The sequence below is a fragment of the Chiloscyllium plagiosum genome, unplaced genomic scaffold (assembly GCF_037043375.1).
Source record: "Chiloscyllium plagiosum isolate Xiang-an unplaced genomic scaffold, Cpla_swu_hap1 HiC_scaffold_37, whole genome shotgun sequence".
Classification (NCBI taxonomy): domain Eukaryota; kingdom Metazoa; phylum Chordata; class Chondrichthyes; order Orectolobiformes; family Hemiscylliidae; genus Chiloscyllium; species Chiloscyllium plagiosum.
Window position 1 is genome coordinate 37,653,165 of NW_028270175.1, and position 8,173 is coordinate 37,661,337.

Below are 8,173 nucleotides of genomic sequence, written 5' to 3' on the forward strand. Positions count from 1 at the left end.
TCCATAATCCTCACACTGAGATGAGCTTTCACTTGAATCCCAAACTCCCAAGATACAGCTCAAGGATGAGATGGCAGTGTCTGGGAGAAGGGCAGTCTGTCATTTACCTCAGCATGAACAGAAAGGAAGGGTATTATTCTAATTTGTGATATTTTTGCAGGGTGTTGTGAAACTTGAAAGGGTTCAGAAAAGATTTACAAGGATGTTGCCAGGGTTGGAGGATTTGAGCTATAGGGAGAGGCTGAACAGGCTGGGGCTGTTTTCCCTGGAGTGTCAGAGGCTGAGGGGTGACCTTATCGAGGTTTACAAATTTGTGAAGGGCATGGATAGACAAAGTCTGGGTTGGGGGAGTCCAGAACCAGAGGGCATAGGTTTAGGGTGAGAGGTGAAAGATATAAAAGGGACCTAAGTGGCAACTTTGCCACGCAGAGGGTGGTACGTGTATGGAATGAGCTGCCAGAGGATGTGATGGAGGCTGGTACAATTGCAACATTTAAAAGGCGTTTGGATAGGTATATGAATAGGAAGGGTTTGGAGGGATATGGGCCGGGTGCTGGCAGGTGGGACTAGATTGGGTTGGGTTGGCATGGACGGGTTGGACCAAAGGGTCTGTTTCTGTGCTGTACATCTCTATGACTCTAACTGTGGATGCACAAAAGCACATGGTTGTCCTTATACATCAGTCATTGAAAGTAGACAGGTAAGTGCAGCAAGCAGCGACAAAGGCAGATTGTATATTGACCTTTGTTGCAAACAGATTTGAGATCTGAAGTAGTGATGTCTTACATCAGTTATACAGAGTCTTGGTGAGACCATACCTGAAGCACGTGTGAAGGTTTGAGCAATCTACCCAAGAACGGATACCTTTGCCAAACAGAGAATACACCAAATGATCACTAGGCAGACACTAGAGTTTAGAAGAATGAGAGGGGATTCTCATTGAAATGTGTAAAATTCTAACAGGAATGGACAGATCAGATGTAGGAAGGATGTTTCTTCAGGCCAAGGAGTCTAGAACCAGGGGACACAGTCTCAGGATACGGGATAGACCATGAAATGAGAAAACATTTCTTCACTCAAAAGGATAATGAACTTGAGGAGTTCTCTACCACAGTAGAGGTCAAGCCACTGAATATATTCAAGAAGAAGATTGATACATTTCTAGTTGTTTAAGACACCAAGGGATATGGGGAGAAAGCAGGAATATGGCATACGGATAGAGAATCAGCTGAAGCTAAGCCAGTGTTTCATGAAGATTCATCAAAACTCCTTTACTCTCTCTATACAATTATTTATAACCTTCTAGATGTCTATTGCCTTTCCAACCATTTTTTAAACCCAGACCCCGATTTTAATCACTGCAGGTGCCCGGGTTTAATAAGTATGGAATTATTTTATAATTAGAGATTACGATAGAATGCATTCTTCTATCACATTCGATGGCAACTGTAGTTCACTGAATGCAGGTTAAATAAGCTGTTAGAATTATTACAAGTAAAAGTTATATGATATCTAAAACCAATACACTAAAATGATGTAACATTGCAAAAACAAATATAACCAGTTTCATAGAGTCATAAAGAGTCATAAAGTCTCACAGCATAGAAACAAGCCTTTCTGCCCAACATATCTATGCTGACCAACAAATACCAAACTATACTAATTACATTTGGTCTATAGCCTCCTATACCCTGGTATTTTAAGTGTTTGCCTAGATGCTTCCTAAATATTGCAAGAGTACCTACCTCTACCAACCTCATATTTCTTCAGATCTCCTCTAAACCACTTACTCCTCACTTAAACTTAAACACATCTGCCATGTCAAAACAATTTTCACAATCTAATCTGTCTAAACCTCTCATAATTTTGTTTACCTCAATCCTCCCTCAGCCTCCTCTGCTCCAAGGAAAAACAAACCCAGCCTATCTCGTCTTTCCTCATAACTGAGGCTTCCCAATGCAGGCAACATCCAGTGAATCTCCTCTGTACTCTTGTCAGTGCAATCATGTTCTTCTGGTAATGTGATGACCAGAACTGTGCACAATATTCCGCCTATGGCCTAGCCAATGTTATGTAGTTTTGCTCAATAACGGGTTAATATGGTTTGTGCAGCTGATCCTACATAAGGTTTGATTTAAGCAAATATTTCCACAACATATGCTGTATTTGATGCTAGATAGATGAGATAGTAGACCATGCATATCTTATTGGTCCTGACACACATCAAGATAGATTACAGAGCCAAAGATGATCAGGTTCTCCCAGAATTATTTAGGTCTCTCTACTTTAAAAATAAAGACTTTTTTTTTGCTTTATCAGGAACTGAACAATCTGTTCTTATCATCAGACAAGTACCAGCTAACGCCAGTAAAAGATTAATTAGGTTCAATATTTTATTCTGAGTTTGCAGTCTACGGTCTAGACTTCAAAGGATTCAACTGCCTAATCCTAAATTAATACAATTAGTTTTCCCTTATTGAAATAAACTAATTGTCTCCAACCCTGTGAAACTTCATACTCTGTCACAGCTAACAATTCTGTTTTATTAAAGTTTATAATGATTTTTATGTTTAAAGCCTCCACTAATCCAGATCCACGATGAATTTTGTTTGCTTTGTGGCTATTTCACGTGGCTTCTCTTTATCAATTACATGGGATTACATAGTAATGTAGAGCACAGACACAGGCCATTTGACCCAATTGGCCAAAATTGGCATTTAGGCTGCATACGAGTTTCTCCCACCCTTATCATGTCTTCCTAAAACCCTGGCTGAAATGAAAACTCATGGAATTAAGATGATTTGTCGACCTGATTAGAAGATTGGTCAGCCAGCAGAAGACAGAGAGAATGGATAATGGTTGAACTGGAAGGAAGAGACTCATGGTATCCCACAAGGAGCTATGGTGAGAGTTCAATGATTTTCTGCTTATTTATGACATTTTGTAGCACAATAGAATTCCACATTTGCTAATGACACGAAGATTGTTGGCATTAACAGGTTCAGGCAGCTGGCCGTGGATGGGGATTAGATTACTTACAGTGTGGAAACAGGCCCCTCAGCCCAACAAGTCTACACCAACCTTCCGAAGAGCAACCCACCCAGACCCATTCCCTTACATCTACCACTATGGGCAATTTAGCATGGCCAATTCACCTAACCTGCACATCTTTGGACTGTGGGAGGAAACCGGAGCACCCGGAGGAAACCCACGCAGACACGGGGAGAATGTGCAAACTCCACACAGACAGTTGCCTGAGGTGGGAATTGAACCCGGGTCTCTGGCGCTGTGAGGCAGCAGTGCTAGCCACCGTGCCACCCACTAACTTGTTATGGCTGATTGACTGCCCCTCTTCCACGGTTACATCCATGCCCGGCTGTCCCTAGAGAAGAAGCACAGTGTCTACCAATGCCCTCGAGATATTCAGGGAGAAGTGGGCACCGCGGGGAATGGAGTGTTTTATTTTCCCCTCCGACTCTATTTTGATTTAATCTCTGCCCTCCCCTTCACCATTTTGGTGAGGCATTGCCCTGTGATGTGAAGGGCACTGCTTGTCACTGGCCACTTGGATGTTTCCTTTCTTCCTGGTGGTGGAATATCAATAAAAATTTCTGCACTCATTATTCTTCACTGTGTCCTACACCTGCACACATGGCAAAAAACCAGAGCTCAAATAAATAAACACTACCGCTGTTAGGCAGTGATGTGGGAGATTAAAATATACATGTAACCAGGAGATTAGAATCTCCCCAAAGAAAAACTGGAAGAAAAAGAGAATAAAGATTGGTGGCATTTAAAGCAATGTAGAAAGATACAGAAAGACATTGAAAGATTAATGGCAAAAATGCAGCAGATGGATTTCAATACAGATAAATGTAATGTTTTGCAACAGATAGTGAGATGATTTGATTGCAACTTAGAAACCAAAAAAGTGGAAACTTATATATTTTTGGCTCTGTCCAAGTTTCTTTTTGGATGTTTTTTTTTGCCACGGGTCCCACCAAATTCTCTTGTAACACCTTCGTAAATGCACTGCATTAATTAGCTACCCCGCCACATAGTGTCTCTCACTTCCAGTCCAGCTCCATTTTAACATGCACCACTCCATAAACTCACCACTCAGCGGCTATGTGGCACCACCTCCGAAAGGCCATTGTGTCCCTGGACGAATGTTGGCATCCTGAGGCTGCCCAGCCCCTTGGGTGGACAAAACGTGAACATGGCAGAGGGGATAAAAATGGCACCCTGATACTCTGACCAGGATCCAGAGATTCCAGTTGAAGGGGTAATACAGAGGAGGCCCTCTCTCTTCCCAGAACACTAGCAGAGACGGCTGTGGCACCAGACACTGGCAGCCTAGTCTGTAATCACCAGCTGATTCAGTGTCAGGTCCATGGACTGAAGGAACAGCGAACAGTGCAGTGAGAGGGTCAATGATCATCTCTGCTACACCAAGGCTAAGTGCCACCATCATCTATGTACCACCTCACACTGTGCTATTGTACCCACCTCCCACAAAGGCTCACACTCTGCCACCATCACAACGTCTGCAATGTCTTCCCTCACTCACTCTAAGCCCTCTCAGCCCACACTAACACCACTGCATGTCCTCTTGTCTCCTCACCCACTGGGAACCTGACCATCTTTCACCCACCTTTGCCAGCACTCACAGCAGTACCACCCACTTTTACCTTACTCAATCCCTCTCTTTCTCTCATTACAGCCCTTAACAGGCCAGAGAGAAAGCCCATACGCATGGAGGGGACATTCACCTCCTACAAGGAGAGGATCCAGACCCTCGCAGGAGAAGAGCAGGACTGCTCCTGTGATGACACCCGTGGCCTGCCAATCAAGTAAATGCCACTCTACATTCCACTGCAAATCTCACAGTAACCCCACTATTGGTCTCAATCATTGGATCTGAAAATGTGTTGCTGGAAAAGCGCAGCTGGTCAGGCAGCATCCAGGGAACAGGAGAATCGACGTTTCGGGCATAAGCCCTTCTTCAGGCTTATGCCCGAAACATCGATTCTCCTGTTCCCTGGATGCTGCCTGACCTGCTGCGCTTTTCCAGCAACACATTTTCAGCTCTGATCTCCAGCATCTGCAGACCTCACTTTCTCCTCTCAATCATTGGACTCCACTTAGAACCACTGGCCATGATGCCTTTTTCTCTCTCATGCCTTGCAGGTTCAACTAAACATCCCAAACACTTCCCAAGAGAAATGTACTCAGAAGTTGCAGCAGGGTAGCACACAAGGTGACTGTCTGTCTGCCCCATTGACGGGTTGGCATTGCCATGGAAAGCCAGGGTAGCACCCTAAGGGTCTAATAGAGAGGTACACACACACCTGACACACCTGACACACACACACACCTGACACACACACACCTGACACACACACACACCTGACACACACACACCTGACACACACACACATGCACCTGACACACACACACACCTGACACACACACACCTGACACACCTCACACACCTGATACACACACACACACCTGACACACACACACACATGCGCCTGACACACACACACACACCTGACACACATATACACACACACACACACACACCTGACACACACACTTGACACACACACACATTCACCTGACACACACACACACCTGACACACACACACACCTGACACACCTCACACACCTGATACACACACACACATGCACCTGACACACACACACACACACACCTGACACACATATGCTCACATACACACCTGACACACACACACCTGACACACGTACACACCTGACACACACACACCTGACTCACATACACACCTGCAATTCAGGCATTGGTCTTCAGACCAAAAACATGGTGAGGGGCAATGAGAAACTTGGTGCACATTCCAGATGTCCCTTCCTCATGGGGATCTAGAAGGCACCCAGCTGGGGAGGGAATATCACAGCAGCCCCCATCACCCCCCCACCCTCCCACCCCCAAACCCTCTCAGTTCACTCCAGAGTTTGCTGGGCCTTCCACTTTGTTTGTCCCCCCATGACCCTTAGAAGGTTACACCATGGAGGTTCACTTTGCTTCTTGTGAGAAGGCCCTTGGCATATCTGACCCAGTCACCGACAAGCATTCCCATTGACTACTGACCAAATATTCCTACTCACTCTGTCCAGATTGCTGGTATGTAGAAGTGGATTCCATCTATTGAGAAGTCAAACAAACGAGTGTTGGACGTATCAGACTGAAAACAGCTAGCAATTTTCACACAAAATATTTCGGAAAGGTAAAATCCTCTTCCTGAAGGACTGCAATTATATACACAATTGCAGCTTTCAGGCAGATTATTTTGTGTTAAATTGGTAAATGTAGATTCAGTTTGCTGAATGGATTTGAGATTTAAATCAGACACAACCTAATTGAATAGTGCAGCAGACTCCCAGGAGGCTGAATATCCTGCTCCTGCTCTGAAAGGTTGTGTTAACTTTAAAATTATTGTAATTATTTGTTTTTCTTGGAAAGGACAACATCATTTTCTGATGTTGTCGCAGGCTCATATTTGTCACTAGCTGTCCCTTTCCCCATTTCTTCTTCAGATTGTGATCAGATGATAAATAAAGTATTCTTTTAAAACTAAAGAAATTAAATAGACTCAACTTTTTCACTTTTTTTTATTTCACCCTTCACCACCCACCCCCATTCCACAACGGGCTATTTTGTCCTGGCTAACAATCCAGTGCAATTGAAGCTCTACATTTAAGAAATTTATTACATGGTGAAGGATGAAATATTTTAATTTTATTTCATCTATTTTCCTAATCAACTTTTTCAGAGATGTTATTTCCGGGGCAGATGGGACTTGAACTTGGGCCTCACATTTCAGGGATAGAGACAAAATCACTGCGCCACAAGAAAACCGTAAGATACATTTTTTTATTTGACCTATTTCGCTAATCAACCCATTCAGAGAGGTTATTACACACCTCAGGAGGTGGGACTTGAACTGGGGCCTCCAGGTCCAGGGGAAAGACCTGACTGCTACACCACAAGAGGGCCATGAAACCTGTAGTCACCCACAGCTAAGATATTAGATTAGATTACTTACAGGGTGGAAACAGGCCCTTCGGCCCAACAAGTCCACACCGAAGCGCAACCCACCAAGACCCATTCCCCTACATTTACCCCTTCACTTAACACTATGGGCAATTTAGCATGGCCAATTCACCTAATCTGCAAATTTTTTTTGATTGTGGGAGGAAACCCACACAGACATGGGGAGAATGTGCAAACTCCACACAGAGAGTCGCCTGAGGCGGGAATTGAACCTGGGTCTCTGGTGCTGTGAGACAGCAGCGCTAACCACTGTGCCACCTGCCCTACCTAAGCCAACACACTGTTCTTAATGGGTCTCATCTATATTATCCTCTGCTTTGGCATCCATGTGAGGGCAAATCAACTATCATTGAGAACAAATTACTTTTGGCCCATTTGCCTTTGACTCCTGTTTCAGGATTCCGAGCTTAATTACCTCCTGTAACATTCAGAAAAAAGATTTCACAGAGCAGCCGTCCTCGTGCAGGCTACACGTATCCTCATAGCTGGCTGCCTTCAGGGAGCTTGCTCTCACCAGTCCTGGTGACAAGAAGGCACAACATAACTGAGCCAATGGAGAAGGTAGTGCAATTTTCTCTCTAAAAATGTTATGGTCACCCAACTAATACGCTCTTAAGACCACAAGACACAGGAGCAGAATTAGATCACTCAGCCCATCAAAACTGTTCCACCATTCAATGTAATCATAGCTGATCAGATAACCCTCAACTCAACTTTCCTGCCTTTTCCCCAATGTCCTTGATTTTCTCACTTCTTTCTCAGCCCTGAATACACTTAATGACCCAGCTCTCTGTTGTCAAAATTCACTAACTTCTGAGAGAAGAAATTCCCCCTCACCCATGTCTGAAGAAGTGACCTGCTCTTAGACCTTGATCTAGTGAACTCCAAATGCTATGATATACATCGTTTGGTGAAATAAGGACACAAATGTCCCTTATTTCAAATCTGTCATTTTGAAGGGTAACTTGCTGCAGGGGATGAGGGGGTCTAATTTTCTGTGTCACTGGTGAATTTTATAGCACTGCAAACTGGCCAGAGGTTACAATGTGCAAAAGATCCACTTTGTTAGCCTGTCA

The 8,173-nt window shown here is 44.1% G+C and overlaps 1 long non-coding RNA gene across 1 annotated transcript in view; it reads right to left on the minus strand.

Moving 5' to 3' along the window:
* The window catches only part of LOC148139796 (uncharacterized), a 72,958-nt gene extending 65,349 nt beyond the window's left edge, over positions 1-7,609 (minus strand). Inside the window, exons 1-2 of the long non-coding RNA XR_015753513.1 lie at positions 7,513-7,609; positions 6,152-6,188 (exon numbers count right to left, since the gene is read on the minus strand). This is a non-coding gene — a long non-coding RNA (uncharacterized LOC148139796). The remainder of the gene's footprint in view (positions 1-6,151; positions 6,189-7,512) is intronic.
* Positions 7,610-8,173: the final 564 nt, after the last annotated feature.